This window comes from Myotis myotis, unplaced genomic scaffold, assembly GCF_014108235.1.
Source record: "Myotis myotis isolate mMyoMyo1 unplaced genomic scaffold, mMyoMyo1.p scaffold_m19_p_10, whole genome shotgun sequence".
Classification (NCBI taxonomy): Eukaryota; Metazoa; Chordata; class Mammalia; order Chiroptera; family Vespertilionidae; genus Myotis; species Myotis myotis.
The window spans coordinates 11,540,070-11,544,527 of record NW_023416314.1 but is presented as its reverse complement, the minus strand read 5'-3'; positions in this window follow the sequence as shown (position 1 = coordinate 11,544,527).

Genomic DNA, 4,458 nt, shown 5'->3' with positions numbered 1-4,458 from the left:
TCCAACCATCTCTTTCATATATTGGGAAAATCATTCATTGGACTTCTTTTATCTGACTAATTGACACCCTGGTTTCAGTCTTCATCACTGTGTTCATGTTAACAGCTAATGAAAAGGGTGTTGGTGACCGACACCCTTCCATTTTAGCTGCTCTCCTAAACACCTTCATTGTGGCCCAAGGACTGCCCCCCAATACATGATGGCTCCCCATGGCCAAAAAACATCCTAGCCTAGACCCCAGTCCCCTAGGGGGCCTCCCCACCACTACTTTATTAATTGGCAGAACCAGGGACCCAGCTTAGATCTCTGGCCACTGTGTCAACATTTTTTGTTCCCACTCAATTTATTTGCTCAGTGACTTGTGGCTCCTTTAAAGCCTGTTCAACATTCTGTGTCCTATTGCAGTGCTTTGGATCCTATAATTTCTAGTTAATTTTTCTTGGTGTAAACTGGACTGACTTCTCAGTGATCCTTTGTTACCAAGGCTTGGTAACCTCTGCTCGGCACTCCTCACCCTTGATTTTGGTTTTAGAGTCCTGTTTGGACTCTGTTTGGGAGAAGCCTGGAATGACTTCAGTGAGGTGGTACCCTCTAGCAGCAGTTCTCAACCTGTGGGTTACGAACAATGAAAATACATCCTGCATATCAGATATTTACATTACGATTCATAACAGTAGCAAAATTACAGTTTATGAAGTAACAATGAAAATAATTTTATGGTTGGGGGTCACCACAACATGAGGAACTGTATTAAAGGGTCGCGGCATTAGGAAGACTGAGAACCACTGCAAGGGCTTAAAGCTCTTGAGGCAGGATTCTAATGTCCTAGTATTGGTACTTGCCCAGGATGCCTTTTTCTGGAAGTTCCTGCTTCCACTGCTGCCACCTGCTGGTCCAAGGTGCCTGCTACATTGAAAGGAATGTGCCTGTGAGCTTATTGTATTTCTTTTTTTTTTTTTTTTTTTTTTTTTTAATATATTTTATTGATTTTCCACAGAGAGGAAGGGAGAGAGACAGAGAGCCAGAAACATCGATGAGAGAGAAACATCGATCAGCTGCCTCCTGCACATCCCCCACCGGGGATGTGCCCGCAACCCAGGCACATGCCCTTGACCGGAACCGAACCCGGGACCCCCCAGTCCGCAGGCCAACGCTCCATCCACCGAGCCAAACCGGTTTCGATGCTTATTGTATTTCTTTAGGTCCTAGGCCCCCATTTCTTACCAGTGTATCCCTAAAACCTTTTGTTTTCGGAATTCTCAGGCAAAGCTTGTCTAATTGCCTCACCGCTCCCTAGTCTCCTTGGGTTAGATCAGAAGCAATGAACACAAAACCACCGTCACAGTAACATTTGTACTCACTGAACTGAAAGAGCATTTAAAACTATGGAGGAATTTGTAATGAAGGGGATGACATAAGGAATCTGTCAGAGACTCAGAAATCCAACCAATTATTTTGATAGACATGGAAAATAGTTTTTAACTTGAGATCATGGCCTACCTTTATCACCACCTCAATAATTCAACTTCACCAAGTTTCTTGTTTCAAATGATTTTTCAGAGCTATCTATTTCCATTATGGTGTGTTAAATTTCATGAAGAGTTCCATAATCAATGCTAATTAATTATTAATTCCTCATCCTGAGAATGTCAACAGGCTTCCTAGAGATGTCGAAAAGTAAATTCTAGGTGTAGTTAACTTCCTTTTAACTGCTCAGCCTCCTAAGTCAGCGATTTTCAACCTTTGCATCTCATTACTAATTACTAAAATTCTGCAGCGCATCAAAACATGTATTTTTTTTTTGCTGATCTGACAAAAGAAAGGAATATTTGCTCCAAAGTGACTTTTAAAAAATCAGGTGCCAGTCTGGCCAGTGTTCTAATGTGCAGCATGCACGACTTGGGTATCTGGAAAAAATATGTTGGAATTAATCTCCACTCACATTTAGTGTACTGGAGGCTCATTAGTCTGCGTGTCTGATTGTCACTTGCCACAGGCTTGGAGAGGACTTCTAAAAGCAGAGTGGAGTGGGAGTGCGTAGGCAGGGGAACTGCCTCTGGCATCCTCCCTCCTTTGCTTCAAGCAAGCCATGATTTTTGTGTCTGGTAAATGCTTATATAATCAAAAACTATTTTTGCAAAAAGGATGAGTAGGTTAGAAAATTCTAAATTCCCTACAGTGAAGATGAATAAAGATAATAATTCAAGTACAAATGACCAATAGAAAATGGCAAAATTGTTGCTCCTAGAATGAGGTCTTAGTTAGCCATAATGTAAGGAAAAGCTAAGACCATCTAATCAGATCTAACTCCCCAAATTAGAAAAGATCATGAAGATAAGAAATAAGAATTGGCATCCAGAATAGTTAGCAGGTTGCCTCTTTGGGCAAATATCTTTGTGGGGTTTTTTTAAATTTAATTTTTCCCATCACCATTTACTCCCTCTATTCCCTCTTCCACCTCCTCCCATCTGTCTCCTGCCTGCCATCACCACATTGTTTCTTTGCATTTTGGGATCTTTAAGAGATTAAAGACAGTATGAAGCCATCAAAGTAGTTAGAATTTTTTTTTAAATATATTTCATTGATTTTTTTACAGAGAGGAAGGGAGAGGGATAGTTAGAAACATCGATGAGAGAGAAACATCAATCAGCTGCCTTCTGCACACCCCCCACCGGGGCTGTGCCCGCAACCAAGGTACATGCCCTTGACCGGAATCGAACCTGGGACCTTTCAGTCCGCAGGCCGATGCTCTATCCACTGAGCCAAACCGGTTAGAGCAGACTTTTTTTTTTTTTAAATCCTCACATGCTTTCATCAATTTTCAGAGAGAAGGGGTGGGGGTAGGAAGGAGTGTGGGGGGGGGGGAGAGCCATAGAAACATCCATGTGAGAAACATTAATTGGTTGCTTACTGCACGCACCCCAACACAGGAGCAAACCTGGGCATGTGCCCTGACCAGAAATTGAACCGATGAACTTTCGGTGTACCAGATGACGTTCCAATCAACTGAGCCACACTGGCCAGGGCTTAATGAATTGTTTATAAATTTTTAATAGATTTTTTTTCTTGTAGAGTTAAAGAAAACATTTTTTTAATTGTTCTATTTCATCATAATCTTTAAAAATCCACCAATCCCACTCCTCTGGCCACCCCAAAGATTTACCTGCATCCTGAGTTGTCTATCTCTTTATTCACTTCTACTTGAAAGTATGTTGCAGGAAAAAATTATTGTGAAGTAAGCAGGTCTTCAGCCTCAAGAATGAATAAACCATTTGTGGGGAGGGTTTAATGATTTACAGCTAAATCTTGTTTTGGAACTGCCCAAAACGCAATCTTCAGGCAGAGTTTTTAATATTTTTTCATATATACATTCGGTTACTTTGCCTCTAATTACTGCATGGGACTACTTTTACCATATGGCTAGTAAAACTGCAAATTTTTAACTGAATTTTTATCACCAAAGCATGAATAATACATTGAATCTTGAAATGTTACAGTGAACATCAGATGGTTTTACATAATGCATTCCTGCTAGTTTAAAGAAGCTCAACAATCCAGGGAAGCAGCAGAGAAGACAAAAGTTTGAAAAGGAAATCTAATCCTAGTTTTCATTTACCCAAGAAGGATAAAATAAGTAGCAAAATAGTAAGTGGAGAGAAAAAACTGAGAAATCAAAATGTTTTATTTTTAAACCATAAATAGGAAAAAAAGCAAAATTAGTACACTCGCCGCTGGGGGCAAGTGGGGAAAAAAACAGAAGGTAGCCAAAAGCAACATGATCTGGGTTGAGAAGGGGAAGGGAAATTAGAAACCTCATGAGTGTAGGAATTGAATTTGAAACTGCAGTGCAAAGTATCACACTTTGAAACCAGAGTAAAAATATAACAGTTTTAAGGGTTGTTGGGAACATTTCAGATCTTTCCTGGTGGACGAATCTTGAAGTAGAAATATAGTAGCTATTGGAATTCTCGCTTTGAATGCTTTGTTAGTTAGGGGAGTGCTCATCCTTCTAGAAAGAATCCTTCTCTTAGGTTTTGAGATCATATTATGATACTTCAGACACAGGCAGTATTCAACCCCCTTATGAAACAGTCTGTTAATTATCTACCCAGTAACTATTATTCCATTTTTCTTGCTAATAGAACCCTAATTTCATTTTTCTGCAGATAGAATGTAGGCTATCAAAGTATTTTGATCTCAGGGATCGGCCTCAGCCAGGCCTATGGAATTAATCATGACTGTCCTAAGCAGTCGCAGCAATTCCACTCTCTTTAGCAAGTGACTGGTCTAGAGTAAGCATGTGTCATAGTTTTCTATTGCTGCTGTAACAAATTAGCACACATTTATTTCACAGTCTGTTGGTCACTGGCTTGGGTTGGCTGGCGTGGTTTCTCAGCTTTGAGTTTCATAAGGACAGAATCAAGGTGTCGGCTGGCCTGGCTCTTATCAAGATGCTCT